Source organism: Giraffa tippelskirchi, chromosome 5, assembly GCF_054371585.1.
Source record: "Giraffa tippelskirchi isolate mGirTip1 chromosome 5, T2T-mGirTip1v1.2.pri, whole genome shotgun sequence".
NCBI lineage: Eukaryota > Metazoa > Chordata > Mammalia > Artiodactyla > Giraffidae > Giraffa > Giraffa tippelskirchi.
In genome coordinates this window covers 69992340-70018063 of record NC_137279.1, presented here as the reverse complement: position 1 = coordinate 70018063, position 25724 = coordinate 69992340, and positions in this window count along the sequence as shown.

Here is a 25724-nt window from a genome sequence, read left to right as displayed (position 1 = left end):
TGATCCCCAGAAATATTTACATAAATGGTTATCATAGTAATTAGAAAGTGTCGGATTCCTTTCTTTGCACCTGAATAAAGAGTGTTTTGGAGACTGATAAAGCTTTAGGAGATTAAGAAACAATTTTGGAATATACTTGAGTCTATCAACAGTAGGAGATTTTGAAGAGCAAAAAATTGTTATATCCAGGCTTCACAGCTTTGTTTGATTGGTTATTTTTATTTAATTAATTTCTTCTTTCAAATATTGAAATAAGAAACCAGCATGATACAGCTATTGTGATTCCCTGATGAACTATTAAAGAAATTCAACTAGTGAGCTAACAAAACTTAAATGACAGAAACTTTATTTAAAACTAGATATTGTATCACTCCTGAAAATTGGTCTGAGTTAACATTTCCTGAAGGGTATCTATTAAATTTTAACCTTTTCTTTTAGTGTATTGTGCACTAATTCAAATAATTTAGAACCAGGATATTCTTTCACAATTTGGGAAATTATATAGGATTATCAATGAGCCCCGGCTTTATTAAGTATTCTTTTCATTATACTTATTTTGTCAAAATGTGTATTCTACTGATGAGTCTCATAATAAATATCACAATTTCATTGGTCCTTTAAGGATCTGTATACTATTCGAATATTCACTAATTCATTCCTTCTTACATTCAATGAATACTGAGCACTTGTCATGTATCAGGCAGCATTCAAGCCATTGTGGACACAAAAGTGAACAGGAGCTTGTGTTCTGGTTGAAAAGACAGACAATGGACAACCTCATTAGGGAAAATAATGTGATAAAAATGATTGGTGAAAAGGAGGAAATAAGATCAGAACATAAGTATCAGGGATGGTACAGTTTTAGGTAGGTGATCAGAAAAGGATTTAGTGAGAAATTGACATTTAATAAAGCAAGGAAGATCTATCTATCTATATTTCAAGGAGAAAGAGCTCTTTGAGCAGATATGTCCATAACTCAAGGCCTGAGCAGAAGTGAGCCTGCCCTCCTGGAGGAGATACTAGCAGCACAGTTGGCAGGTTGAGGAAGAGTCAGTTGTAGAAAATGAAGCCAAAAAATTAAGTGTGTATGGACAGACAGCTTACTGTAGAACTATTCAATGTGATTCATGAATTTGCGTCAAGATAACTATAGATATCGAAAGTGTTGAAGAAATGCTTTTCCTTCAAAGATATGGTTCATTCAAAAAAAAAATTACAACAATATTGGTTCATGCAAACATGGGGAAGATGGTTCTTTGTTCCACAGATAGTTGGAAAAGAACTAATTTGGAGACTCCCCCCCCCCCCCGCCCCGAATAAGACAGGGAGGAATTGGTGTTTAAGGAGAGGAGAGACAGGATGTGAATTACTTTTACTTATTGGAAGGTCACTCTGGCATCTGTGTTGGGATATGAATAAAGAAGGGACAGGGGTTTGAAGCTGGACATGAGTTAGGTGGCTCTTGAACACACAGGTGAGGGAAGATGATGACCCAGGCCAGAGTGAATGCAATGGGTATAGTAATGTATACTAAGGCCTGGATCTATTTTTGAAGATAGAGAAAAGAAAAAAAAAAAAAAAAGGAAAATTACATATGAGATATGAGATAAAGAGAAGAATCAATGGTGACTCAAAGTTCTGGTCTGAGCATGTAGAAGAAATTGTCACTTACTCAAATAATTTAGTTTTGGGGGGAGGGGCAGTCTTGGCTAGAGAAGGAGAAATAGAATGATAATCAGGAAGTCAGCTTGGGGCATGTTCATTTTGAAAGACCTATCATACAGCCAAGAGAATAATGTCATACAGGAACCGACATAAATTATATATAGGAATTTTTTTTATAATAGGTCCCTGTTGATTATCTGTTTTAATTTTAGTAGTTTGTATATGTCAATCTCAAACTTTCTAACTATTCCTCCCCCGTCTACCCTTCCCTTGCTGGTAACCATAAGTTCATTCTCTAAGTCTATGAGTCTGTTCTGGTTTTGTAAATAAGTTCATTTGGATCACTTTTTAAGATTCCACATATAAGCAATATCATATGCATGTGTCTTTCTCTGGCTGACTTACTTTAGTTAGTGTGATAATCTCTAGGTCCATATATGGGTCCATAAGGTCCATTTATGTTGCTGCACATGGCATTCATTTCATTATTTTTAATGGCTGAGTAATATTCCATTGTGTGTATACACACACACACACACACACATATATATATATATATATATATACACACCACATTTTTTCTCCCATTCATCTGTCAGTGGACATTTAGGTTGCTTCCATATCTTGGCTATAGGAAACAGTGCTACAGTGAAATTGGGGTGCATGTGTCATTTGAAACCATGTTTTCTCCAGGAATATGCCCAGGAGTGTGATTGCAGCATCATAAAGTAGTTCCATTTTTAATTTTTTACGGAACTTCCATACTGCTCTCCATAGTGGTTGCACCTTTTTACATTCCCACCCATAGTGTTCAGTACAGTTCAGTCACTCAGTCGTGTTCAACTCTTTGCAACCCCAAGGACTGCAGCATGCCAGGCCTCCCTGTCCATCACAAACTCCCGGAGTCCACCCAAACCCGTGTCCATTGAGTTGGCGATGCCATCCAACCATCTCATCCTCTGTCGTCCCCTTCTTCTCCTGCCCTCAATCTTTCCCAGCACCAGGGTCTTTCCAAATGAGTCACCTCGTCGCATCAGGTGGCCAAAGTATTGGAGTTTCAGCTTCAACATCGGTCCTTCCAATGAACACCCAGGACTGATTTCCTTTAGAATGGACTGCTTGGATCTCCTTGCAGTCCAAGAGACTTTCAAGAGTCTTCTCCAACACCACAGTTCAAAAGCATCAATTCCTCAGCGCTCAGCTTTCTTTATAGTCCAACACTCACATTGATACATGACCACTGGAAAAGCCATAACCTTGACTAGATGAACCTTAGTTGGCAAAGTAATGTTTCTGCTTTTTAATATGCTGTTTAGGTTGGTCATAACTTTCCTTCCAAGGAGTAAGCGTCTTTTAATTTCATTTCTGCAATCACCATCTGCCGTGATTTTGGAGCCCAGAAAAATAAAGTCAGCCACTGTTTCCACTGTTTCCCCATCTATTTGCCATGAAGTGATGGGACCGGATGCCATGCTCTTAAGTTTTCTGAATGTTGAGCCTTAAGCCAACTTTTTCACTCTCCTCTTTTACTTTCATCAAGAGGTTCTTTAGCTCTTCTTCACTTTCTGGCATAAGGGTGGTGTCATCTGCATATCTGAAGTTATTGATATTTCTCCCTGCAATCTTGATTCCAGCTTGTGCTTCTTCCAGCCCAGCATTTCTCATGATGCACTCTGCATATAAGTTAAATAAACACTCAATATGCCAGCAAGAGAGTTCCAGAAAAACATCTATTTCTGCTTTATTGACTATGCCAAAGCCTTTGACTCTGTGGATCACAATAAACTGTGGAAAATTCTGAAAGAGATGGGAATACCAGACCATCTGACCTGTCTCTTGAGAAATCTGTATGCAGATCAGGAGGCAACAGTTAGAACTGGACATGGAATGGCAGACTGGTTCCAAATAGGGAAAGGAGTACGTCAAGGCTGTACATTGTCCCTTGGACTGCAAGGAGATCCAAACAGTCCATCCTAAAGGAGATCAGTCCTGGGTGTTCATTGGAAAGACTGATGTTGAAGCTGAAACTCCAATACTTTGGCCACCTCATACGAAGAGCTGACTCATTGGAAAAGACTCTGATGCTGGGAAGATTGAGGGCAGGAGGAGAAGGGGACGACAGAGGATGAGATGGTTGGATGGCATTATCGATTCGATGGACATGGGTTTGGGTGGACTCTGGGAGTTGGTGATGGACAGAAAGGCCTGGCATGCTGCGATTCACGGGGTTGCAAAGAGTCGGACACAACTGAGCGGCTGAACTAACTAACTAAGCAGGGTGATAACATGCAGCCTTGACGTACTCCTAGTGTAGGAGGGTTCCTTTTTCTCCACACCCTCTTCAGCATTTATTGTTTGTGGATTTTTTGATGATGGTCATTCTAACCAGTATGGGATGAGACCTCACTGTAATTTTGATTTGCATTTATCTAATAATTAGTGATCTTGAGCATCTATTCATGTGCCTCTTGGCTGTCTGTATGTCTTCTTTGGAGAAATGTCTTCTGCTCATCTTTTGATTGTCTTGTTTGATCTGCATGAGCTGTTTGTAAATTTTAGAGACTAATTCCTTGTTAGCAATTGACTGTAAGAAAGAAGGAAAGTAAAGAAAGTGCTGAAAGATATGTTTAGCAATGAAAGCATTCAGAATATGAAAACAAGTGAAAAGTAGAATTTCAAACAAACAAACAAAATTGTTTATATATTGTTTATGTTCCATACTCTGTGCCAGTCTTAAATGCTAATACAAACATTTTCAGATTTGTCTTGTACAGTAGTTCTTCCAAAGCAAGCATTTTCCCCCCCTTTTTTCTTTCTTTCTTTTTTTTTTTTTTTGTGGTACAGCAGACTGGTACTCAGAAACCTAAACATTTGCCAAAGAGAATATGTAAGATTAATGTGACAAACAAATTCAGCAGATAATTAGAATATATTAAATCCACATCCAAGTTCAGGACCATGGCTTCTCTTTCCTGGAGCAGCCGTGAAGAGATACCCCAGGTCAAAGGTAAGAAAACCCCAAGTAAGATGGTAGGCGCTGAGAGAGGGCATCAGAGGGCAGACAGACTGAAAGCACAATCACAGAAAACTAGACAATCTGATCAAATGGGCCACAGCATTGTCTAACTCAGTGAAACTAGGCCATGACGTGTGGGGTCAGGCAAGATGGACGGGTCATGTTGGAGAGGTCTAACAGAATGCGGTTCACTGGAGAAGGGAATGGCAAACCACTTCAGTATCCTTGCCTTGAGAACCCATGAACAGTATGAAAAGGCAAAAAGATAGGACACTGAAAGATGAATTCCCCAGGTTGGTGGGTGCCCAATATGATACTGGAGATCAGAGGAGAAATAACTTAAGAAAGAACGAAGGGATGCTGCCAAAGCAAAAACAACACCCGGTTGTGGATGTGACTGTTGATAGAAGAAAGGTCCAATGCTCTAAAGAGCAATATTGCATAGGAACCTGGAATGTTAGGTCCATGAATCAAGGTACATTGGAAGTGGTCAAACATGAGATGGCAAGAGTGAACATCGACATTCTAGGAATCAGCAAACTAAGATGGACTGGAATGGATGAATTTAACTCAGATGACCATTTTATCTAATCTTGTGGGCAGGGATCCCTTAGAAGATTTGGAGTAGCCATCATAGTCAACAAAACAGTCCAAAATGCAGTACTTGGATGCAATCTCAAAAATGACATAAAATGATTTCTGTTCGTTTCCAAGGCAAACCATTCAATATCACAGTAATCCAAGTCTACGCCCTGACCAGTAATGCTGAAGAAGCTTCAGTTGAACGGTTCTATGAAGACCTATAAGACCTATTAGAACTAACACCCCCAAAATATGTCCTTTTCATTATAGGGGACTGGAACGCAAAGGTAGGAAGTCAAGAAACACCTGGCGTAACAGGAAAATTTGGCCTTGGAGTACCAAATGAAGCAGGGTAAAGACTAATAGAGTTTTGCCAAGAGAAGTTACTGGTCATAGCATCCACCCTCTTCCAACAACACAAGAGAAGACTTTACACATGGACATGACCAGATGGCCAACACTGAAATCAGCTTGATGATATTCTTTGCAACCAAAGATGTAGGAACTCTATATAGTCAGCAAAAACAAGACCGGAAGTTTACTGTGGCTAAGATCATGAACTCCATATTGCCAAATTCAGACGTAGATTGAAGACAGTGGGGAAAACCACTAAACCATTCAGTTATGATCTAAATCAAATCCCTTATGATTATACAGTGGAAGAGACAAATAGATTTAAGGGACTAGATCTGATAGACAGAGTGCCTGATGAACTATGGATGAGGTTTGTGATACTGTATAGGAGACAGGTATCAAGACTATCCCCAGGAAAAAGAAATGCAAAAAAGCAAAATGGCTGTCTGAGGAGGCCTTACAAATAGCTGTGAATAAAAGAGAAGAGAAAAGCAAAGGAGAAAAGGAAAGATATTCCCATTTGAATGCAAATGCCAAAGAATAGCAAGGAGAGATAAAAAAGCCTTTCTCAGCGATCAATGCAAAGAAATAGAGGAAAACAATAAAATGGGAAAGACTAGAGATCTCTTCAAGAAAATTAGAGATACCAAGGGAATATTTCATGCAAAGATGGGCTCAATAAAGGACAGAAATGGTATGGACCTGACAGAAGCAGAAGACATTAAGAAGAGGTGGCAAGAATACACAGAAGAACTGTACAAAAAAGATCTTCATGACCCAGTTAATCACAATGGTGTGATCACTCATCTTGAGCCAGACATCCTGAAAGGTTAAGTCAAGTGGGCATTAGGAAGCATCACTACAAACAAGGCTAGTGGAAGTGATGGAATTCCAGTTGAGCTATTTCAAATCCTAAATGATGGTGCTGTGAAAGTGTTGCACGCAATATGTCAGCAAATTTGGAAAACTCAACAGTGGCCCTAGGACTTAAATAAGTCAGTTCTCATTCCAGTCCCAAAGAATGGTAATGCCAAGGAACGCTCAAACTACCGCACAATTGCACTCATCTCACACGCTAGTAAAGTAATGCTCAAAATTCTCCAAGCCAGGCTTCAGCAATACGTGAACTGTGAACTTCCAGATGTTCAAGCTGGTTTTAGAAAAGGCAGAGGAACCAGAGATCAAATTGCCAACATTCGTTGGTTCCTTGAAAAAGCGAGAGTGTTCCATAAAAAACATCTATTTCTGCTTTATTGACTATGCCAATGCCTTTGACTGTGTGGATCACAATAAACTGTGGAAAATTCTGAAAGAGATGGGAATACCAGACCTCCTGACCTGACTCTTGAGAAACCTGTATGCAGGTCAGGAAACAACAGTTAGAACTGGACATGGAACAACAGACTGGTTCCAAATAGGAAAAGGAGTACGTCAAGGCTGTATATTGTCACCATGCTTATTTAACTTCTATGCAGAGTACATCATGAGAAATGCTGGGCTGGAGGAAGCACAAGCTGGAATCAAGATTGCCGGGAGAAATATCAATAACCTCAGATATGCAGATGACACTACCCTTATGCCAGAAAGTGAAGAGGAACTATTGAGCCTCTTGATGAAAATGAAAGAGGAGAATGAAAATGTTGGCTTAATGCTCAGCATTCAGAAAACTAAGATCATGACAACTGGTCCCATCACTTCATGGCAAATAGATGGGAAAACAGTGGAAACAGTTAGACTTTATTGTTTTTTGGGCTCCAAAATCACTGCAGATGGTGATTACAGGCATGAAATTAAAAGACAATTACCCCTTGGAAGGAAGGTTATGACCAACCTAGATGGCATATTAAAAAGCAGAGACATTACTTTGCCAAAAAAGGTCCATCTAGTCAAGGCTATGGTTTTTCCAGTAGTCATGTATGGATGTGAGAGTTGGACTATAACGAAAGCTGAGCACTGAATAATTTATGCTTTTGAACTGTGGTGTTGGAGAAGACTCTTGAGAGTCCCTTGGACTGCAAGGAGATCCAAGCAGTCCCTCCTAAAGGACATCAGTCCTGAGTGTTCATTGGAAGGTCTCATGTTGAAGCTGAAACTCCAGTACTTTGGCCACCTGATGTGAAGAGTTGACTCATTTGAAAAGTCCCTGATGCTGGAAAAGATTGAGGGCAGGAGGAGAAGGGGACGACAGAGGATGAGATGGTTGGATGGCATCACTGACTCAATGGGCATGAGTTTGGGTGGGCTCCGGGAGTTGTTGTTGAACAGGGAGCCCTGGCGTGCTGTAGCTAATGGGGTCGCCAAGAGTCGGACATGACTGAATGACTGAACTGAACTGAACTGAAATCCTTATTAAATAACCCATAAAAGCTATCCTTATTATTCCATTTCAGAGAATAAAAGAACCAATATGTTGAGTATCTTGCTTGAGCTCTCACAGTAGGGAACTGGTGGAAATCCAATTTCAATACTGTTTGCTAGACACACAGAGACCAAGACAATAAAAAATTATTACCAACTACTTCTTCTAAATGAGCACGTACTCACAATGTAGTATTGGGCTGGCCAAAAATTTCATTCAGGTTTTGGCCAACCCAACACTTTCCATTCTCAAATTCATGTATTTTCCATATTCCAGATGTTTTCTTTTGTTTCTTGAAGCTTGAGCAAGAATCACCTGGAGAATTTATTACATACAGCTTTTTATATCCTGTCCCCAGAATTCTGATTCTGTTTGTCTTGGTGGTGCTTCAGTAATTTCCATTTCTAACAAGCTCCCTGAAGATGCTGAATATGACACCGCTGTTTTAGAAAATATATTTCAAGAACCATTACTCTACTGTACTGTATGAAATATTTACATATTTTGAATTGATGCTTTTGAATTGTGGTCCTGGAGAACACTCCTGAGAGTCTCTTGGGCATCAAGGAGATCAAACCCAGTCAATCCTAAAGGAAATCAACCCTGAATATTCATTGGAAGGACTAATGCTGAATTTCCAATACTATGTCCACCTGATGTGAAGAGCAGACTCATTGGAAAAGGCCATGATCCTGGGAAAGACTGAAGGCAGGAGGAAAAGGGGATGACAGAGGATGAGATAGTTGGATGGCATCACTGACTCAATGGACATGAGTTTGCGCAAACTCAAACTATCCAGGAGATAGTGGAGGGCAGGGAAGCCTGGCATGCTGCAGTCCATGGGGTCACAAAGAGTCAGACATGCCTTAGTAACTGAAGAACAACAAGCTTTTCTTGCAAACGTAAATGCTTAACCTGGCAATTGTCATAATTTCCTTCAAAGCCACTGTTTTTGCAGCATACAACCATTACAAATTTGAGATAACATGATTTAAATTTAAGGATGTATTTAGTGTTTTTTGCCTTTCAAATGCAATTTTACATATTGGGCAAAACAGATTCTATCTCTGCATAGAAACACAGAAGCCTCTATTTTCAGCTCTGCTTCATAAGTGTAGAAATTGTGTTTCTCTTTTCCAAATAAGTATTCATATTGATTTTCAGAACAATTTTTAAAGAAATTTTACTGCTTAATGTTGCTGCTCATCTTAATCATAGCTGTTTTTAAAGTCTTCAGTTACACACTTATCATAAAATATGTTAAAACAAAAGCCAACAGAGAAATACTCACATAATTGTTTGTACCACATACTACCCACAAAACACTGTGTGTTTAACACTATTGCATACAAAGATGCAATATTGCATAATAAGATGGGTCCATTTAAAGATCCTGTGGTAGATGAATGATCTCACATTCATAATGAGGGGAACAGAATCCCATCAATTTCCTATGCCAAACCAGAGAAGCAATATTTGAACTCAAACACTGAAAAGAAGTGAGTATGTTCAGAATATTGAATCTTTTCCCATATGTTATCTTTAAAATGAGTTTTATTGCCATGCTAATATGTAAATTATCTTCATTAAAATTATGACTTTAAAATTATGGAAACAACCAGCAGTGTAACATTCCTGACCTCAGAAAAGTTATGGCATATTTTAGCTGAATTTTGACGAACTCAGCTTGTGTAGGAAATAACCCTTTTCAGCAATGCACTGATTTCTATGCTATTATTTTTTTCCTTACCTCTTTAGTAATTCATTGCTTTCTTGTGCTATAAACTCCCCCCAAAAATCACTTGAGAATGTTAAGCATATATTCACCCCCATATCTATTCTTTTCTTTATGCTTAGACAAATTTTAACCTTAAAGTTGACTTAAACAATATTTTGCTTACACTTATAAAAAAAAAGACATCAAAACCCTGAAACTGACATCATTTATGTTTTGCTTTGCTGTATTAGTTATATTCTTTGTTAACCTACCAATGATGTAGATGGCAGAAATGATGGTGTAATCCAACTGTGCTGTATTTCTGAATCAAATATATCTTAGTGTAATTTAAAAATTACCTTATGAATACACAAAATTATAGCAATATACAAATGCACAATTAGATAAATTCTGAATTTATTATAAAATTGTTTTATAAAATACAACTTCCTGAAATTTCAGTAATATTTATTTTTTATTCCTTCAGTTGAATTGTGTTGGCTTATACTTCGTTTGAAAGAAAACACAAGTCAAGGCATAAAGTGTAGCCTGTGTTTTCTCAACTAGGGTTTACTCACCTTCTTTCCCTTTTCTAATGGTACCAGGGTCTTCTCTATAAAACCATTTCCCTTTACTTTTTTATTTGTAAAAAATTTATATTGAAGAATATTTGATGTACAATTTTGTGTTAGTTTCAGCAAGGTGATTCAGGTATATATATACATACATAGGGTACATATGCATGTACATATATCTATTCTTCAGAGTCTTTTCCCATAAAGATTATTATGGAATATTGAGTAGAGTTCTCTGAGCTATACAGTAGATCCTTGTTGGTTATCTATCTATATATAAACAGTAGTGTGTGTTCTGTGCTTAGTCTCTGAGTTGTGTCCAACTCCTGTGACCCCATAGACTGTAGCCTGCTAGGCTCCTCTGTCCATGGAATTCTCCAGGCAAGAATACTGGAGTGGGCTGCCATTTCCTTCTTCAGGGGATCTTTCTGACCCAGGAATCAAATCTGGGTCTCTTGCATTGCAGGCAGACTCTTTACCAACTGAGCTAGTGTGTATACGTTGATCCCAATCTCCTAATTTATCCCTTCCAAGCAGCTTTCCTCTTTGGTAACCATAAATTTGTTTTCTATGTTTGTGAGTCTTATTTCTGTTTTGTAAGTACATTAATTTGTATCATTCTTTAGATTCCACATATAAATGATATCATGATATTTGTCTTCCTCTGTTTGACTTATTTCATTAAGTGTGATCATGTCTATGTCCATCTGTGTTGCTGCAAATGGAATTATTAATATTCCATCATATATATGCACCACATTTTCTGTATCCATTTCTCTGTCAATGGACATTTTTTTTTTTGAAAGGTTTTTTATTTATTTATTTATTTATAAATTTATTTATTTTAGTTGGGGGCTAATTACTTTACAATATTGTAATAGTTTTTGCCATACATTGACATGAATCAGCCATGAGTTTACATGTGTTCCCCTTCCTGGACCCCCCACCCACCTCCCTCCCCATCCCATCCTTCTGGATCATCCCATTGCCCCGGCCCTAAGCCCTTGTCACATGCATCGAACATGGAATGGTGTTCTGTTTCACATATGATAATATACATGTTTCAATGCTATTCTCCCAGAACATCCCACCCTCACCTTCTCCCTCAGAGTCCATAAAATTGTTCCATGCATCTGTGTCTCTTATTCTGTCTCGCATATAGGGTTATCGTTACCATCTTTCAAATTCCAGATGGCTTTCATGTCTTGATAATTGTAAGTAAGGCTGCTGTGAATATTGGGAAGCAAGTATCTTTTCAAAGTATTGTTTTCTCCAGATATATGCCTAGGAATGAGATTGCTGGTTCAAATGGTAGCTCTATTTTTAGTTTTTTAAGGAACCTCCATACTATTCTCCATAGTGGCTGCACCAAGTTACATTTCCAAGTCTACTTTATATTACCACTGAGCTTGATTTTTTTTTTTTTTTTTTTTTTGCTGGAAGATGCCATGAAGAACATATCTTTTCCTCTGGCATCCATGAGTGCTCCAGTACCCAAACCCAAACTGATGCTATACATCCCCACACAGGCCCTGAAGACTGGCCAGGTGTGACCAAGGTCAGTGCTAGAAATCCCAGGACAGATTCCCTGTGGACATTTCCTATGGCACAGGATCAGCCAAAGCCAGTTTGCTATCAGCTGGACAAAAGTGGAAACATGGCTGAGAGTAGAACTCAGTGATATTTAATACCAATTACAGAAAACTTTGATTGAAATGCATCTACAGTGTAATCCACTTATTGCTTACATCAGTTAAAATTGTACTTTCTGTTGCTTTCAAACCAAAAGGTACTGTTTTACATAAAATTGTTAGCAGGGAATAAGATCAGTAGGAAAAGTGATAGGTTCTGAAGTGTAGAATAAGCTAAGTCAAAGGGGCAGAACAGAGGAAGTGATGACATCTTGTGATAGGAGCTGTGGATGGACATCCTGTGCTTTTTCTACAATGATGAGATGGTTGCTGACATTGTGACCTGTTTTATATTGAGACTCAGATTATTTACCTGAAATATGCAGCATTAGCTTAGAGGAACAAAAATAGGAGCCTAATGTGTATTGGGTATTTCAAAAAGTCACTGGTGAAGATCAAAGAAAGAGTTGAACTAAAGTAAGGGATTTGAAAGCTGAAAGGGAAGAAATTGCACATTTCTAAGAAGAGTCTTTTCTGTTTGTGGGCTGAAGTTCAAAATGGACCAGTCATAATCTGGAGATTGAGACATTTAGAAGAGTAAAATGATCTGCCCATGTGGAGGTTTGCATTAGAGAAATATTGAGACAGGATTGAGTTGGACAAAAGACTTCTTAATCAGGATAAGGATATCTTCCCAGACCTTTCTCAGACACAGTGGGTTAAGTATTTAATGGGAATGATGTGTGGGGGGCAGTGATGGAGTGCTAATTATAGAAAGAAGAGATGAGAAAGAGATACTGATACCTTTGAAATGGCAGCTGATTTAGAGCTAGACCTACAATACAAATTTGGGGCAACTGCATCAAGGTGCTGGTTTTGCATTGCTTGTCTGGAAAGGTGAGGAATCTGGAGGCAGGGATTAGGAGAGGCACAGAGAGAAGGACACAGAAGTACCAGCATGTTAGTAAAATACTTAGCAAAATTTCTGAATCTCCAGAACTCTAGTTAATGAAGTCAACCAAAAGCAAATAAGCCCTGAACCGCCCCCCTCCCCTGCCCACCACGTATTTCAGGGTCATATGAGATACCGGGAAAAATTCAGTCCTGGACAACAGCTTCGGCTTGCCCAACAGTGTAGGAAACCCACTGTCAGGCATCTGACAAGAATAAGTAACAAAGGTGCCTGTGAGTGTTTGCACCCTCTGGAAGTGTTTGCACCCTCTGGAAGTATTTGCACTTCCTCAAAATGCCTACTGCAAAGTACAGTAAATCCCCTGCATATGAACCTTCAAGTTGCAAACTTTCAAAGATGTGAATGTGCCCAGAGAAAGGATGAGGTTTGACTAGAGGAAGAAGAAATAATTGAAGAACTGAAGAGGTTCACAATGCAGGAAATGGAAAGAGGGTTTTCTTCGTCTGAGAGGGCACTATTAGTTGTTAAGACACAGGACCAGAGCATAGAATGGTACATGAATGTTGCAACAGCTGTTCAGAAAGCAATCTGCACTATTATGTCATCTATAAAGAGGAAAAAAAAAAAAAAAGTACTGCTACCCAGACATCACTGGATCATTTTTTCAAGAGGGTAGATAGAATAGAATCCAGCAAGGAATCAGAACCTGTGCCATCAGTGTCAGGTGTGACTGACCTTGCAGCTTGCCCTCTGTCTCCTGTTGCCGATGATCCTTCATCTCTACCATCTCCCACCTCCTCTCCCTCCTCCAGTCAGTAACTCTTCTTGCCAGTTCACTTGATGCAGCTTCTGTATGCGAGCTGTTGTATTGTACTACTGTACATTTCAAGATACTCTACTATAAGATTAAATATGTTTTCCTTGTTTTTTGTGTTTGTCTTTTATCTATAAGTTGTGTGAAAAGTATTGTAAACCTACTACAGTACAGTTCTACATAGCCAATTGTGTTAGTTGGGTGGTTGTTTTTCAGTCACTAAGTTGTGTCTGACACTTTCCAACCCCGTAGACTGCAGCACACCGGGCTTCCTTGTCCTTCACTGTCTCCCAAAGTCTGCTCAAACTCACGTCCATTGAGTTGATGATGCCATCCAACCATCTCATCCCCCGTTGCTCCCTTCTCCTCCTACCCTCAATCTTTCCTAGCATCAGGGTCTTTTCCAATGAGTCAACTCTGCATCAGGTAGCCAAGTTATTGGAGCTTCAGCTTCAGCTAGTTGGGTACCTAGGCTTATTCTTCTGGACTTATGAATAAATTGGACTTATGAGCAAGCTCTTGGAACAGAACTTGTTTGTAGGTAGAGGACTTACTGTACAGCAATGGGAGACAACAGCCAGGAGAGATCTTCTAGAAATTAAAACTTCCTATTACCTGAAAAGGGTTGGGACTTCCTAATGCTTTTCTATACAGCAAGATGTGTGGGTGACCACTTTTTCTCTTCTAGCCTTTCCTTCTCCAAATGGAAAGTGCACTAACCTCTAAGCAGGGAGCCAGGTATGGAGTCGATTGCAATTCTTTTCAAAGAAGTTATAAGGGACTCAGTGTAAATAACAATGGAAAAAGAAAGCAGAAAAGGACTCTGAGATTCAGTTGTATTTTTCAAAAATAATCAGCAGTCTCCAAAAATACTAGGGAAAAAAGGGAATAATGAGAGTCACAAAGTTTTAGTTACCATACAACATTACAGAAGATAGACAAAGTTTAAAGATAAGATCAGATAAAATTATGGTTAAAAAAAGGCATTTTGGTAAGAAAGTGACAGGAGCTGAGAGTATAAAGGTGGTATATGAAGAAGTGAAGGTGTTTAAAAGCTTAAGAAAGAGGAAGAAGAAAAGAGACAGGAATAAGGTATGAAATGGGTAGAAATGATTATGAAGTTTAGATACGCTGCCATTTGTTTAATTTCTTTGAAGAGTGCCAGATTATAAGATTAAAACTATTGTCTAGGGACTTCCGTCTGGCCCAGCAGTTGTTGTTTAGTTGCCAAGTTGTGTCAGAATCTTTTGTGTCCCTGTGGAATGTAGCCCACCAGGCTTCTCTGTCCACAGGATTTCTCTGGCAAGAATATTGGAATGGATTGCCATTTCCTCCTCCAGGGGATGGTCTTGACTTAGGGATCAAACCTGTGTTTCTTGCATTGGCAGGCGAATTCTTTATCACTGAGCCACCAGGGAAGCCTTGGTCCATCATTTAAGACTCTGCAATTCCAATGCAGGGGCTGTTGGTTCAATCTTTGGCTGAGGAGTGAAGACCCCACATACCATATGGCAAGGCCAAAAAATTAAAAAAATATATTAAATAAAGGGAGTAAAAGCTAAATAAACATTATATTGAAAAGCATTGTCTAAAGAGGTAAAGTGCTGAGAAGGAGTAGATAGCAGGTCACAGAAATTAAAATGTATTGATGTTATAAAACTTATCTCTTCTCTTGATTACCTTTGTAGATACAGAAGCCATCTAAGATTATGGCAGAAAAGTAAATTATGATCCAGTAAGCAAATTCTCAACAAGTTTGGACTAGAGTATTAGGCTTGGTACTTCCCAGATGGCTCAGTGGTAAAGAATCCGCCTGCCGATGCAGGAGATGCAAAAGATGTGGGTTCTATCCCTGGGTTGGGAAGATACCCTGGAGTAGGAAATGGTAACCCACTCCAGTATTTTTGCCTGGAAATTCCATGGACAGAGGCCTGGTGGTCTACAGTCCATGGGGTCACAAAGAATCATACGTGAATGAGCAACGGAGTGCATGCACACACGCACACACACAGACACACACACACATTATAAGCTTAAGATATTATGCTGGTGAAGACAAATTGAATATGCAAATGGTAGCAAAAGGGTCTTGGTGACAGCAGCAGACCACCCTGGACATTAGGGGCATGGATTACAAGAAAATTAGCAAATTTCCATACATGACATAGGAGAAACAGTGCCCTCAGAGAATAGAAATTTTGGCTCAGACAAGGAGGATGGACAAAGTCTTAGTAAAGTTGGTACTTTTGATGAGGGTGGAGAAAGTTCTTTAAAATGGAACTAAACTTAGGCAGAAAGATGAAAGCTTCTAGAAAGCACAGCTCATTTGGAGTGTGTGCTTCTATGAAAGAAATTTGATGAAAGAATTGTATTTAGGAACATGGCTCAGAGTAGCAGGAATGAGAGGTTCCAGTCAGACTCAGGCTGAAGAAACAACTATGAAAAATCTTTAAAATGCATGGTTTGGTTTTTGAAGTGTTGAAACTTGCTGACAGTTCAGATATCTCAGCGCTTTTAACTAATGTGGTTCACTCGCTAGTTGAGTGGCCCTAGATGCATCTTTTAAGATCTGGGCATGGATTTTTTCACACGGTGCTCCAAATAACATCAACATCCTGCACTCAGAAAGCAGAGCTGCTAATCCTAATGGTCTGCCCTGCCAGTCTGTGTAGCATTTCTAGCCATGGATCTGGAGACCCATGGGGAAGGCAGTGTCTGGGTAAAATGCCTTGTATGTGTGTGTGCTCAGTCGCTCAGTTATGTCTATTTCTTTGCAACCCCGTGGACTGCCAGTCGTCTCTGTCCATGGGATTTCCCAGGCAAGAATACTGGAGTGAGTTTCCATTTGCTTCTCCAGGGGATATTCCTGACACAGGGATTGAAGCTGAATCTTTGCATGGCAGGTGGTTTATTTACCACTGGGCCACTGAGATTCAATAGATACTCTCGAATACAAGTTTCTAAATTGTTACATGCCTTTTCATCACTTTCCTGAATCTTTAAATGACTGTTTCTGACAACTTTGCTCAGCTCTTTGTTGTTGTTGGTGGTGTTACTTGTTTGGAAGAATATTTTGTTCTGCTCTCCTGGATAAACACCCCCCCCCCCCAACTCCAGCCGTGGCCCATTAACATAGCCCTTTGTTGCATCTTCATCAGGCAACTCTTTTGGTCAGTAATTAACCCCTGGTCAAAAGCTCTGGAGTTCTAGAAGATAGCACATTTTGGTAGTTAATTTCCAAAGGTTGGTGGGGTCAACTCACACCTTCTTTTATTAAATCCTCACCTCAGCAGGGCTTTGACAAGGTACTGACCTTATTCCACAGCCATTACTGGCTTATGCTGCTGTTCTGCTGGTACAAGTTAAGGCACTGATTGTCTTCATATAAAATCCCAGGGTTGCCTCCTGACCACCTCTCCCCCATACTGTAGCCATTACTCACACACACACACACACACACACACACACACACAGTTCATGACACTTACTGCTTTGCCTTCAGGGGGACTTTACGGTTTTTTATTGATTTTTGAAAATTTGTTATATATTTTAAAGTTCTTATATTGGACTGTAGTTGATTTACAATGTTGTATTAGTTTCAGTTACAGCAAAGTGATTTGGTTATACATACATCTATTCTTTTCAAATAATTTTTCCATTTAGGTTATTACAGAATATTGGACAAAATTCCTTGTGCTATACAGTAGTTCCTTCTTAGTTTTTAACAGTTTTTTGTAGGTGTTATTAATTCCTCAGATTCTTACTCCTTTTTGTCTTCAATGGTTTTGTTTTGCTTTTTTTTTTTTTGTGGTAGAGGATGGGTATTGAATTGGTGAATTGCCAAGTAGAAGAAGCAGTAGCCTATACTACTAAATGTACACTCTTCCTTATTTGTTGAAAATACACTGAGTGAAATATTCAAATTTGGCTCCAACAATCAACAAAGTTACCCATTTTCAATTTTTTTCCTAATCATCCAGAAGATATGAGTAAACATGCATTACCAATTAACTATGATGAAATCTGGAAAATATCCATACTGCATCCTTAGTCTTTCCTTGCTAGGTTTCATGCTTCATATTTGAAACAACAGGTCCCTAAGTGATGCATGTGGAAATCATTTTACAGAAAGGGAGCTATTTTTCTCTTGAAACATCTTCATATTCTACTCCTGTAACTACATAAATGAGCCTAACATTTTCCAGTGGGCCATCTCCAGTGGGGTTTAGATGTATGGCTGCTGGAAGATTAGCAGATTCTCTAGATGACTTATGGGAAATAATGACCTAAGGGAAGGAATATGCATATGTTAGTGCAGACAAAAAGAGAGGAGGAACTCTTTTTAAAGATGAGTGTGTTTCTTTACACTAGAACCAAGTGTAAGGGGGGAAGGGGAAATGGCATGCTGTTACATGTTTAACAATTGGCTCTCTGGTTGTGGGGATGGTTCACAACCTCTGGAATAATAATGCATTATTATTATTTTCAAATTATTTGATTATTATTATCAAATCTTTGTGATGTAAATACAAGCTAACAATGTGTTGTTCCTGGATTTGGAGTAGGAAAAGGATATACTCAATTGGTGCTCAAAGAAAAAGTTTGAGTCAACTCCAGCACACCACTGCCCATGCCTCATAAATAAAAAAAAATTCCAAGTTTATTTTTCATAAGAAGCCCAGACAGACCAGAAGCATCATGCCAAGAGAATCCCTTGGATTAAGACTCTCATTATATTTCTCTGTTAGAAACTACCCAGAACAATTGATGAGCATGTTTGCAATTACTTATGACAAAATAATTTTTTTCACTTTCCTTTCTCCTCAGTACGATCAAGGTAAGGAGGATAGGATATACTCAAGCTGACATCCCCTTTCTTCCCACTTATAAATCTGTCTTTCCCTTTCAGACCTAGAGATAGATAAGTGTATATATACACATTTTATGCAGAATTTACATATATATTTTAATCCTCAATAAAGACTTGCTTTAAAGGGAGTTTTCTCTTTAAAATTGAGATGCCTGTATTTCTGCATATATTGCTTGAATTGTTATATTAATCTTTATTTTATTTTAGCCCCACATTTTTCTTAAGAAATTCAATAGCTGCTAGGAAACCAGAACTGTCTTTTTTTTACAGTTTCTTTTTAATTGTGTTTCTTTTCAATCAAATATTATAGCTTGATATATTAAAGTATATTTGACAAAAAATGAAACACAAATTTAATTTAAAAGATAAAGCATAATATTTTTTACCAGAGGGAATTGCTACTGGATATGTAGAAATTATGGCTGTAGTGTGGAATTTTGTAATTTTTCATAACAGACACAAAGAGGAAGCTGATTTCAATTACTTAAGAGGAGAAGAAAGTAGTAATGAGCATACCTGTAACTTTCCAAGAGTATCATTAAAATACTGGCAATTTATGTAAAAAATACATTAATAATAAAAACTGTAATTTTTAAATAAATTGCATATTTCAAATCATGTCATTAAGATTATGAGCTTCTTTTGAAAGCTATAGTCTATAATTATTTTTCTTGAAATTATTTCAAAGAATTTCAGTGAGCATTTCACTGGCATATCAAAAGTAATTGTATTACAGTAAAAAGAGAAAACACTTTTCTCTTGCTAATAGTGTATGAGATATTATCTCTTTGCTCTTATGAAAGAAAAGTTTCATTCTGTATTCTGTGTCTCAGCTTTGATTCCTGTTACAAAAAACTTTTTAAAATCAGATTGGTTGAAAATAGATTTTGTTATAATTACAATACTCTCAGTTTTGTCAGTTTTACCAAAGTTTCAAGGAGCTTATAAACCATAAATTTTCTGGTTAGTCTTGGATTGGATGGAACATATTGTGATTTTAACAGAGAAATTTTCAACAGTGTCAATTACTTTGGATACATTGGTTTAATTAAAGTGTAGAATTAAAAGTAATTTTACCTATATATTCATACAGTGTACTGTCTACTATACCATTTTTTAATACGGTTTTATTATATTTCTATTGGGTAATTCTTGGCTAGAGTATGACCATGAGGATGGGAAGCTAAAAAAGATGGAGGAAAACATCTGATCTGTGGAATTTAGAAATGCTGGAAAAATTACTGTGTGGAAAATGTTCAATAAAATCACAGTGCCTGTAGTGGACAAAAAGATAGTAAATCAGATACTCAAGTTATGATAGCCATTGTGAGGCAACAGCTAAAAGGTGAGTGAATAGACTGGGAAAAATGTGAAAATGTTCTTTAAAGGATTTGAGGTCTGTAAAAATGGGATAAAAATGCTATGGAAATAGGGATGGTTCAGTTCAGCTCAGTTCAGTCACTCAGTTGTGTCCGACTCTTTGCGACCCCACGGACTAGAGCACGCTAGGCTTCCTTGTCCATCACCAATTCCTAGAGTTTGCTCAAAATCATGTCCATTGAATCAGTGATGCCATCCAACCATCTCATCTGCTGACGTCCCCTTCTCCTGTGAGTCAACACTTCACATCAGATTGTCAAAGTATTGGAGCTTCAGCTTCAGCATCAGTCCTTCTAATGAATTTTAAGGGTTGATTTCCTTTAGGATTGACTGGTTTGATCTCCTTGCAGTCCAAAGGACTCTCACCAGTCTTCTCCAACACCACAGTTCAAAAGCATCGATTCTTCATCACTCAGCTTTCTTTATGGTCCAACTCTCACATACATATATGACTACTGGAAAAATAGAGATAGTAACTTCATGTATACTCATCTTAGTAATGTAATGTTCTTTCTTTGTGTGTATTTCACAGCTAAGAGCTGTTTTTTCTCAACAACAGCTCTCAATAAAAGGATTATTTGAGAAGTAGGTTCAAGTAAGGATGACTCCACATGTATTTTACATGATAAAATAAGCACTGACAAATGCTATACTATCTAGTATTTTAGATTAAATTTTACTGTTACTAGTATGGACACCATTTAAAATCTCCATCTCATGGATAAATGTCCATCATGTCAATATAAAAATTTTTGCTATTTATAATGAAAAATAAACAATTGGAAAAATATCAGAGCTATGGAATGTAGTCATGCAAGTTAAATTCTACATGAATGGTACTGCTGGATTTGGAGAGCATACAAATCTACTGTGTTTAATTTGCAAAGTGAAAGTGAAGTTATGCTAAATGAATTGTAAATATAATGTAGCAGATGGTATAAATGCAAAAGTGATTTTCACTCTTTTTCATTTGTTTTCATTTTGAGAGGATTTTAAAATTGTGTGTGTGTGAAAGACAGTGTGCTAGATAGTACAGACTTTATATACAAGGCTTATTGGTATTGAGCTTATCACTTAAAACTATTCCCATGATGAGTTTATGGAAAGAGAAAATTTAATATATTTTCATTAAATGACCAGTGTGCACAAATATCACTACCATTCACTTACAACAGAATTGTATGAGTTTTATGGTAAAGGGTGAGTATTTTAGGCAGTTTAATAAAAGAAAATAGGAACTTAGAGTCTATTAATCTTCTCATTAAACAGAGAATATTATAGAAGTGGTATTTTCCATTCTTTAAAAGTTTTCACTGGTTTCCAGCTAGAGTTGTCTGCATCTATTATAATACCAAGTTGTTCAGATGAGAGTTAATACATTTTTCTGTCTCTCCTGCTTTATGAAGCTAAGCTTCTGAATGAAAAGGGTATGTGTTTTAATGGAATTCTCCTATGGGGCACACCAAGTCATTTTATACAATGACACATTAAGAAAGGCAATTTATGATGTGTGACTGAATCTAATGTGACTTCTTCATTTCATTTGTTTACCATTAGTCAGAAAAAAGACGTATAAACTACACAGAAATCTTTTTGTTGTACTCCACGGGGGGGTTGTAGTATATTAGAATTTGGTGGAACACAGTATATCATGAAGTTTATGAAAAAATTGATGTTTAAAAATATTTTATCTTAAAATCTCTAGCAAGAATTTCAAAACATTCTCAAAGGACATTTAAAAAATTTTAATGACAAATTCTTTACAAAATAGACTTGAGAGATAAATGTTGGTTTAAAACTTTCATCAGTACTTTAAAACAATTTACAATTATTGGGTTGTTATAAGTTGTTATGGAAAAATCTGGACAAGTTTTTTGGCCAACCCAGTATCAAAATTAAAATTCAGGTTTCTGAAGCTTGCTATTCAAATATAAATTAAACAAAAATATAGCTGATGGCTTTAATTAAATCAAAAAAGCAGTATTTTAGATATCTGTTTTCAGCCCTATTTTTTTGATTCCTCTGTGTGGGTTTCTAACAAAGGGGTCCCCAGTGGCTCAGATGGTAATTATCATCTAAAAGCACACAAATGTCTCTGAGAATGAAATATTGCATATCATCTTACATAAAATATTTAAACCATTTGCATAACATTATCAGGCTAGCTAGGTTTTTCTGCTTAAGACGTATTCATTAGTATTACCCTCTCTACCCTCTGTTCAACAAGATGGTGATATACAACGATGTGCGCTCATCTTCTCCTGTGAGAACTCCAAAATTACAACTCACTGCTGAACAACCATCAATAGGAGAATGCTGGAGGCCACCAAAAATGAGCTCATGACCAAGGACGAAAGATAAGCCTCAACAAGATGGTAGGAGGAGTGAAATTGAATTTAGAATCAAACCCCATATCCACCAGAGAGGCTTGGAGGGCTCAGACAAAATCTTGTGCATACCAAGACACAGAGGTCCCACAGAGACTGAGCCAGAACTGCCTTTGAATGTTTGAGTGTCTCTTGCAGAGGCAAACCAGGATCATGCAGAGTTACCTACCATAGAGCTGCCGAGCAGAAGACCCACAAACTGGAGAACAATAATACCAAAGAAATTCTTTCACAGTTAAGAAAGCTCTAGGACCCACAACAGATTTCCCAACATGGGGATCCAGCAGAGACTGAGAACCCCAGGGAATTTGACTTTAGAGGCCAGTGGGACTTGATTACAAAACTTCCACAGGACTGGGGAAGCAGCTTCTTGGAGGGCACAAAAAAAGAAACCTTGTGCACACCAGGATCCAGGAGAAAGGAGCAGTGTCCCCACAAGAGACTGCATCAGACTTGACTGAGTGTCCAGGAGTCTAGAGGGGAGGTGTGGGTCTACAGTTTAGCCTCAGGCCAAACAACAGGGAGGGGACACAGTCCCACCCATCAACAGAAAACTGGATTAAAGATTTACTGATCATGGCCCCGCTCATCAGAGCAAGGCAGATCCAGTTTCCCTCACAGTCAGTCTCTCCCACCAGGAAGCTTCCATAAGCCTCTTATCCTTATTTGTCAGAGGGAAGACACAATGAAAAACCACAGTCACAGAAAACTAACCAAACTGATCTTATGGACAACAGCCTTGTTTAGCTAAATGAAACTATGAGCCATGCTCTGTAGAGCCACCCAAGACAGACACGTAATGGTGCAGAGTTCTGACAAAATGTTGTCCACTGGAGAAGGGAATGGCAAACCACTTCAGTATTCTTGCCTTGAGAACCCCATGAAAAGTATGAAAAGGCAAAAAATACATGACCCTGAAAGATGAACTCCCCAGCTCAGTAGGTGCCCAATATGCTACCAGAGAAGAGTGGAGAAATAACTTAAGAAATAATGAAGAGATGGAGCCAAAAGGAAAACACTGCCCAGTAATGGATGTGACTGGTGATGGAGGTAAAGTCAGGTGCTATAAAGAACAATATTGCTTAGGAACCTAGACTGTTAGGTCCATGAATCAAGGTAAATTGGAACTGGTCAAATAGGAGATGGCAAGAGTAAACATCAACATTTTAGGAATCAGTGAGCTAAAATGGACTGAAATGGGCAAATTTAATTCAGATGACCATTATATCTACTACTGTGCACAAGAATCCCTTAGAAGAAATGGAGTAGCCATCATAGTCAACGAAAGAGTTCAAAATGCAGTACTTGGATGCAATCTCAAAAATCACAGAATGATCTCTGTTCATTGCCAAGGCAAACCATTCAATATCACAGTAATCCAAATCTATGCCCCCAGCACTAATGCTAAAGAAGACGAAGTTGAAGGATTCTATGATGACCTACAAGATCTTGTAGAACATATATATATATATTTGTCCCTTTCATCATAGGGGGCTGAAATGCAAAAGTGCAAAAGTAGGAAGTCAAGAGATACCGGGAAAATAGGTAAGTTTGGCCTTGGAGTACAAAATGAAGCAGAGCAAAGGCTAACAGAGTATTGTCAAGAGAACTCTCTGGTAATAGCAAACACTCTCTTCCAACAACACAAGAGAAGACTCTACACGTGGACATCACCAGACAATCAAAACCAAAATCAGATTGATTATATTTTTTGCAGACAAAGATGGAGAAGCTCTATACAGTCATCAAAAACAAGACCTGGAGCTGACTGTGGCTCATATCATGAACTCCTTATTGAAAAATTCAGACTTAAATTGAAAAAAGTAGGGAAAACCACTAGACCATTCAGGTATGACCTAAATCAAACTTCTTACTATTATAGAGTGAAAATGACAAATAGATTCATAAGATTAGATCTGATAGAGTGCCTGAAAAACTATGGACAGAGGTTTGGGACATTGTCGAGGAGGCAGTGATCAAGACAATCCCCAAGAAAAATAATGCATAAAGTCAAAATGGTTGTCTTAGGAGGCCTTACAAATAGCTGAGAAAAGAAGAGAAGCAAAAGACAAATGAGAAAAGGAAAGATATACCTATCTGAATGCAGAGTTCCAAAGAGAAGCATGGAGAGATAAGAAAGCCTTCCTTGGTGATCAATGCAAGCAAATAGAGGAAAACAATAGAATGGGGAAGACTTGAGATCTCTTCAAGAAAATTAGAGATACCAATGGAACATTTCATGCAAAGATGGGCACAAAAAAGGACAGAAATTGATGGACCACAGAAGCAGAAGATAGTAAGAAAAGGTGGAAAGAATACAAGGAAGAACTATGCAAAAAAGCTCTTAATGACAGATAACCACAATGGTGTGATCACTCACCTAGAGCTAGACATCCTGGAGTCCGAAGTTAAGTGGGCCTTAGGAAGCATCATTACAAACAAAGCTAGTGGAGGTGATAGAATTACAGCTGAGCTGAAATCCTAAAAGATGATCCTGTGAAAGTGCTACACTCAATATGCCAGCAAATTTGGAAAATGCAGCAGTGGCCACAGGACTGGAAAAGGTCAGTTTTCATTCCAATCCTAAAGAAAGGCAATGCCAAAGAATGTTTAAACTACTGTACAATTGCACTCATCCCACACACTAGCAAAGTAATGCTCAAAATTCTCCAAGTGAGGCTTCAACAGTATGTGAACCTTGAACTTCCAGATGTTCAAGCTAGATTTAGAAAAGGCAGAGGAACCAGAGATCAAATTGCCAACATCCACTGGATCATCAAAAAGGCAAGAGAGTTCCAGAAAAACATCTACTTCTGCTTCATTAACTACACCAAAGCCTTTGACTATGTGGATCACAATAAACTGTGGAGAATTCTGAAAACGATGGGAATACCAGACCACCTGACCTGTCTCTTGAGAAACCTGTATGCAGATCAAGAAGCAACAGTTAGAACCGGACATGGAACAACAGACTGGTTCCAAATAGGAAAAGGAGTACATCAAGGCTGTATATTGTCATCCTGCTTATTTAACTTATATGCAGAGTACATCATGAGAAATGCTGGGCTGGAAGAAACACAAGCTGGAATCAAGACTGCTGGGAGAAATATCAATAACCTCAGATATGCAGATGACACCAAACTTATGCCAGAAAGTGAAGAGGAACTATAGAGCTTCTTGATGAAAAAGAAAGGGGAGAATGAAAAAGTTGGCTTAAAGCTCAGCATTCAGAAAACTAAGATAATGGCATCCAGTCCCATCACTTCATGGCAAATAGATGGGGAAACAATGGAAACAGTGAGAGACTTTATTTTTCTCAGCTCCAAAATCACTGCAGATCGTGATTGCAGCCATGAAATTAAAAGACGCTTACTCCTTGGAAGGGAAGTTATGACCGACATAGATAGCATATTAAAAAGCAGAGACATTACTTTATCAACAAAAGTCCATCTAGTCAAGGC